Consider the following 8132-nt stretch of genomic DNA (forward strand, 5'->3'; position numbering starts at 1 on the left):
TTCTTCGAGCAGACAAAGAATTAGGTCCGTTTGGGGCAACTTATTTGGTGCGGTAGCATTTTAAAAGCGCATCTGACTAGTTTGGGTGAACTGCGTTTTGACAACTTATGCGTTTTCAAAATACTGAAAATAACGCATTCACACCGCAACTATCTGGGTGCGGTGGCAGCTTTCTGGCAGAGGTCTGGCTTTTCCAAAAAAATAAAAATTTGTAATAGCCGCCACACCTAGCTTATTAGCAGATTAATTTTACTTATTTATCTAATACGAGAGCACCAACCCCCAAAAATAAAAAAAAAGAAGTAACACTATTTTAAAGAGAGAGAAGTAAGTAGTAACTACATTTTTCATTCCATTCATCAATGTGCTCCAATAGGAGCTATTTATAGAAATACAAAGCTACTAATCATTAATAACCAACTAATTTGGCACATTTATGTAATACAAAAATTAAGAAATAATGTATCCTATTGTTAACACACAACATTAGCTCATCAAGATGTTAGGCGAGGACAAGAAATGTCTCTAAGGACAATTTCATAATTTTCACGTATAATGAATTCTAGTTTTAAAAAGTATAAATGAGAATATGACATCAATTATATTGTATTGTATTTGCTTAAAAGCTTATTTTTAAAAATATGAATAAAAAGAAAATTGATCTTAATTTGGTTTTTTTGAGAGTAGCTTACAGAACATAATGTCATTTATTGATGTTTGATGGGGGAAAAAAAATTGTCGGAATATGAGCAAAGTTAATATTTGTTGAATCATGATATACGTCCATGTGCCACATTGAAGGAATAGGAACAGAGCTTAAGATATGAAAAAAGAGAGACAGAGAAAAATACATAATAATAAACAATAATTTGAATTATTAATTAGTCAGTTCTACTAAAATAATTATCTTATTTATAGGAAAAGGGTATACTATGTGAAAATATATATTTTCTCATGCTTTAATGAAGTATTAACATGATATTTTATGTACTTTACATGTATAGGCTATAAATTCAGCTAATCTCTGACTTAGTCCGCTGGAATTAGTGGGTCTCGGTTTGACAAGACTTGCTTGTTCGACTATGTTGAATCAAGGTTGTCGATTAACCTTTGATAGTTTTCGATTCAGCATGACTTGGCTCAATCAACTTGGCTTTATCGGTCTGCTACTTTAGGCTATCAAGAGGAGGGAGAATCATCATAATCTGATAGGTAGCTCATTTCTTGATGGTAAATCACCATAAATGAGTAGTTTATGTCGACTGTGTTGAATCAAGGTTGTCGGTTAACCTTTAATAGTCCTTCAAGATGCTTCGTTGGTTATCTCATTGCTGGTTTTGGGCTCCATATGAATAATTTCTACGGCGTCTGTGAGATGGTTGGCTATTTTGAACTCTCACTTGTATCAAATCCTGACGAGAGGCAAGTTATTGCTTTTGTTTGGCTTGATTGGCCTTAGTCATTAATTCAGATTGCCTACAATCGGTTAAACTCTAGCACTGATTCAGGGGGATTGCACCCGGTCAAACGAGTGGGTCAGTTGGTCTTCTGCTAGCGAGCCCATTGGTCTCCCTCTAGTGTGCCCTCCTTAGCTGTACTTTTTTTGTCTCCTATTTCGTTGGATTTCCTTGAGCTTCGTGATGGGTATTTTTTATGTAAAATATTACATTCATATACATACAAATATATGAAGTCTCGAACTTATTTTCTCTATAATGAAAATCAAAATTCCCAATTATTACGTTAATGTAATATCTATTTTCTTGACACTCAATTCTTATGTATTTATATATACGATACATCATTAAAATCCATAATCTGACACAAATCTTGAAGTGTGACATAGATCTCGGGATGATCTTTTGAGCAAAAAATGTTCAAACTTTAATTAAAACAAATTTATAGCCAAACAGACTTGCTTGACGAGAAGGACCTAATGGTATCAGAATCGATCCAATCCAAGCCAACTACGGCTCAGATCAAGCCATTACACCACTTTTGAAAGCTTTTAGAGCATATTTGGAAGGTCATTTGAATCTCGAATTTGATAATCTTATAGCTAAATTGAGCGCCTTGACAAGATGAATCCAATGAGCCTAAGATTGCTTAATTCTGACATCATTAAGACACTTAGATGTCTATCGAAAACCATATGATCAAGGAGACCTCTTCGGGATATCTGATCAAGAGTGGTATGAATTTCTTATTTATTTGTTATTTGGTCTCTATAAATAGAGCCCCACACGTTTCATGAGGGGGGGTTGGAGCTTGAAATCTAAAGAAGATTAAAGCTTAGAGAAGGAGTTGAAGCCCATCATCACTAATTCACCAACAACCCGGCGAACAGTACTTACTTTCATACCTGTCAACCGCTGCCAACCATTGTCGACCAACACTTGATGGAAATTGTCGGTTACCATCAGTTATCGCCCACAAGTCCTTCCGGGCACCAACGTTATAACTTGGGAGGTTGTGTAACCCTTTCCTGCCTGTGGGACAAAAAAATGTACTTTAATCACCAACTCGTAGTAGAATGTTTCAATTGAGCAAGGCCCCGTGGTTTTTCTCCTTTCTAGGTTTTTCCACATAAAATTTTCGTGTGAATTTTTTCCCGTAATTTCTACTACCTAAGTGTGTGATGGGTTCTCATGCAACGCTAAGATGTTAATTTATTACTCTACCTCCATAAATTCTCTTGCACACATTATCTTGGTGTTGTATGTGGGAAACAATCAATCCCACCACTGAAGTACTTGTGAGCCTTACTACATGCCTGCCAGACATAATACTTGCAACAACGGTGCATCCCGACGTTAGAGACCAATCTCAATACTATCATTTCCACCGTATAAAGGGGCATTCAATAGAGAGATATCACCTAAAAGAAGAAATTGAATGCCCGATACATCTAGGTCACCTGAGCCGCTACTTACAAGAATGGGGCGAGGAGAATCATAAGAAAATCATTAGAATTATCAAATGAAATGTATAACTAAAAATTATCTTACTTAAGTAAAAGACTTTTTTGCTTTCATTATAACATATAATTTTCTAATTTTATCAAGATTTTCTCTATTGCTTTAAAAAATATTGTTCAATAAAATTTTATTATCAGTGAAGTTTTACTTATTATCTTATAAAAGGGAGAAGAGACTTCATGGTAGCAGAAGGATCATGATTTCTTTGGGTGGAGCATCTTCAAAGCTTTGTAAAGGAGAAGGAGATAAGTATTTGAGTATTTGTATTGTTGTATTTCTTTAAAAACATCAAATACTAGATTTTCATTATTTTCTCAATGAAGTTTTGTGGTTTATTCTTCATGGTTTTTGAGTAGTACCCTTTAGCTTATGTTGTGATCATTGAGTAGCATGTATGTGAGAACAAAATGTTTTTAAAAATATTTTTAAGTATTTAAATTTGATGATTAACTTTTAGAACTTTATTTAATTTTTATTTTGGTCAAGTGAGTCGTTAAAATGTGTTGTGATCCCTAATAACTCAGGAAAGTTATGATAGAATCAACTAGGTTAATCACACTGAACTATAGAGTATTGCACAAGTACTTTATAGGGAGATACAAATGTTAAGAAAAATAATCTTTAATGGGTTCAAGACGAGATTTAAGGAATTAAAGTAGTTTTAACTAATCTTCTTTATGCATTCAGAAGAAGCTAAAGAAGAGAGTTGCTTCTATTTGTCATTAGCCACATTTACAATTAACACTTTAAATTTTCTATGCTACACTCAAATCATTACAAGGGTGGGTATTTTTATAGCTTGATATTCACCAATCCAAATTGGTTAAGTTGAATTTTTGTAGGAATTAACATTTAAAATAGTTTCCAATTCAGTCGGAGTAGTTTGTAAAACTTAATCTCAATTTCATGCTAAGAACAAAAACTAGTAGGCTAGAATTTTTCCCTAAGTCTAATTCCCTCGTTTCTTGTGGAATCGACATTATGGACTAAAAAATTCGATATTAATGATACGACACGACACTTGTGTGAGCCCCCAGAGGGTGAGTGCACCTGAAAGCGTTATCAAGTTTTTTGGCATTGTTGTCGGGGAAGGACAATGTATTGAACATAAAAGAATTTTAGTTGAACATATAGGTCTTATCCTTGGAAACTTTAGCATCAATTGTTTCTATTTAATTGTGTGCTTGATTGCTTTCCAAAGACATTTTTTTGTTGTTTTTTAATTCTTTGTGTGTTTGAATTTTACCTAGTAGATTATTTAGTTTGTGTATGAGTAGTTTCGAACCAACTGGACTTAAACTATATAATTCAGAGCTAGAAAGAACTGTTTGGAGAATTCGAAAACAGAAAATACTTCACAAGGAAATGGCGAATAACCAGCAAAATAATCCTGAAAACCATGAACTAATTCACGATGCACATAGACCATTAAAGGATTATGTTAATCTTATGATAGATGAAATTTACTTAGATATTAAAACACCTGCCGTAGAAGCTAACACATTCGAACTGAAGCATGATATCATCCAAATTGTGTAGAACAATCAGTCTAGGAGAACCCCTTTTGAAGATCCAAATTTACATTTTGCGAGTTTCTTAAAACTCTGTGATACATTCCGCTATAATGTTGTATCCAATGACGTTGTTAGGCTTAGGTGTTTTCCTTTTTCCTTAAGGGACAAGGCCAAAATATGATTAAATTCATTAGCACACAAATCAATAAGTATGTGGGATGACTTAGCCCAGAAAGTCCTCACTAAATATTTCCTGCCTTAAAAAATGACTAAACTAAGAAATTGTATTACTTAATTTTGTCAGCTTGAAGGTGAGTCAATTTATGAAGCTTGAAAACGATTTAAGGAACTTCTTAGAAAGTGCCCCCATCATGAACTGTCCGGTCATTATTCTCAGCCTATAGATCCCCTTGAGATTTGTGCTGGCAGTTTTAGTGCATTCATTATATCAAAATAAATTCTATAATTTGAGAACCGTTATGATCAAAATTTGAACGTAACGCCATGAACTACCATCTTTCAAACTTCACAATGTCAAATTGTTGTTTCTTTTATCATTATGTAATACTTTCACCTTATTTCTTCTCTCTTCAACATGAGAGATAAAAATCAACCAAAAATACATTAAAAAAAAAATAATTGAGGTTAGATTTCCAACTATGACATTTTCACTAATGCTATACTCGTTCAACATTTGTCGCATCCTACATCTTTTCCTCTGAAAATTTTATATATCAAGCGAATAAAAATTTTAAAATATTTTGTATTTATAAATCTATCAAAATTTAAAAAATTATTAAGCAGGTTTTAAATCTATCAACTGCGAGCTTATTGTTTCCTTTTTAATATTTGCTCTATAAAAATTAAATTATTCAAAAATAATATTGAATTATTTAGATAACATTATCCTATTTACAAAATTACATATATTATATTTTAAGTAGGGCTGTCAAAACGACTCGTTGTTTCGCGAAAAGCTCGTGTTCGGCTCGTTAAGAATTGTCCGGCTTGTTAATTCTGTTTGATAAGTTAACGAGCCGAACACGAACTAAGATGTGTTGCTAGACATACTACACATCAAGTATGTATATATATATATATATATATATATAAAGTAGTATTTTAAAAAAATTTAATTGACTATAAGGCTACAAAGATTTATAATCAATTAAAATATTGATTAAAAAAAAGAATAAAAATTATTAAATTAGATTCAAATGATGTTTTAATATAAATAATAATTTTTAAATCTTGTTTAAACTCTTATTATTTTATGGCTACATTATTAGAGTTGTTAAAAATGACTTTTTGTTAGTGAACAACTTGTGTTCGACACGAACACACTTTTTGAGCTCGAAATATAAACAAGCCGAAGTGTTGGCTCCCTCGTGTTCGGCTCGTTTAAACCCCTAATTTTAGGAACTCGTGAGGTCCAAGATATAAAACAATATTTTGGCTGTTCCTTTTATGATTGTTTGTCGCCTTTGCATTGACTTGCTTTTCGCCTTTTATTAGGAAAATTTACAAACATACCCCTCAATTTCCATGTATTTAGATTCCTAACACCTAAATATCAATTTTTACTTACATTCCAAGCTATTTATGCATAAAAAGATATACTTTACTTTATAAAATCATTATGGTGATATTTTTAGTGAGATAAGAAAGTTTTGTGGGGGCTTAAATGTAAAAAGTAAAATATAGGCGTTAGATATGTAAATACATGGGAATTGGGTGGTTGGGTGCTATGTGGTTCTTTATTTTGGGCCTTTTGGGGCAGCTTATTTGGTGTCTTGGCCTGTTTGGGTAAATTACGTTTTAGCAGTCAATGTGTATTCAAAATGCTGAAAACAGCGTTTTCACAGCGGTGCGGTTGCAGCTTTCTGGCAGCAGTCTGACTTTTCCAAAAAAAAAATAAAAATTTGTAATAGTCATTGTAACCTAACTTATCAACAGATTATTTTTAATCAGTTTGTCAGCAGATTATTCAATAAACTGCAGCTGCCCCAAACAGACAATTTTTTTTCAAAATGATCTGCATATTCAACTCCATATAACTATTAAATATAATAAATTATTTTTTCAGCCAACCTTAAAATAGCATTCATTTGTTTAAAGTAGTTTCTTTCAATGAAGATGCTTTAAGGTATAGTGGCTAATTCAAGCTTTACTTCAACAATAAACATCCGAATAGTCATTTGTTTCATGTAATTGAGAATAAGGGTACATGTAGATATGTCATAAAATTTCATCTTATTAATCTTTAAAATTTTGTTATAATTAGTGCTTAAAAGAACCTACGGCAATGATTTTAACCCATATTGCTATTGATCGATCCACATTTTATGTTAGATTGCAGCTGTTAAAACTATTGCTATAGCAACAATTCAGAAATAAAAGTTGCTAGAAAATTCGCAGCGGTAGAGTAATGGATTATCTTCTTAGTGTTGTACGAGGATTCAACACACACTTAAATGAAAATAAATCAACATGTGATAACACTAAAAGTTTTTACGTGGAAAACCCGTAAAGAAAAAAAATCACGGGGTCTGACCCAGTTATAAAAATTCACTATAAGTTGTTGATTACAGAGACCCCTTGTCCCACAGATGAGAAATTGTTATTAGATTTTCTAAGGTACAACGTCGACTGACGACGTTTGTTTAGCGGTGGTCGATGACAAATTATGACGGTTTGCGGTGGTTGACGAAGGTCGCTGGTAGTTGATGACGGCCGGCGGTGGTCGTTGACGGTTGGTGATGGTCGACAAAGATCGACGATGACAGAGATGATGTTGGACTTGAACTCCATCTTAAAGCCTCAAGTTCTCTCTCAAGTCTCCTCCCCTCATGTGAGGGGTGGGACTCTATTTATAGTGTTCTAGGTGCAATTAATGCATAAATATGAACCATTTTAATCTGACGGTCCGAAGAGCTTCTCTCAATCGAATAGTGTTTGATGGACATTTGAGTGCCTTAATAATGTCGAAATTGAGCAATTTTGGGCTCGTTGGATTCGTCTTGTCGAGACGCTCGATTCAACTATAAACTCGATAAATTCGATATTCCTTTGATCTTTCAAATGTGTCTGAAAATCTTCCAATAATGATTTAATCACTTAATCTGTGTTTGATTTGACTCGGATTGGACTAACTTTGATATCATTAGGTCCGTCTCATCGAGTCGGTCAGTTTGACTATAAGTTTGCTGAAATTTGTTGAAATCAGAGTGACTTTTTATCAAGATTTAAATATTTCTTGCTCAAGATATTGTCTCGAGATCCGTATTATGCCTGATATTCATGTCGGATGATGAAAATTTATTGATGGCGTATCAGTTTCATTTTAAATGATCGATTATATGATCCGTAGATAATCGAAGAGATCTGATTTACATTCATTATACAAATATATAATCTACCATATGATTCCATCACAATAAGGACCAATATTAGATATATTTATAATTAAATCTCAAAACAAATGAAAGCTTGAACTTTAAAAGAAAATAAAAAATAATATGTCAACAATCAAATAAACTTTAATAATAATAAATCTAAAAAGTTATACATCGCCACAATATTATCAAATTAGCAACAAAAGCACATAATCCGTAATAGGAAAATAATTTCTTAGATTCGC

The sequence above is a fragment of the Phalaenopsis equestris genome, unplaced genomic scaffold (assembly GCF_001263595.1).
Source record: "Phalaenopsis equestris unplaced genomic scaffold, ASM126359v1 Scaffold000400, whole genome shotgun sequence".
NCBI lineage: Eukaryota > Viridiplantae > Streptophyta > Magnoliopsida > Asparagales > Orchidaceae > Phalaenopsis > Phalaenopsis equestris.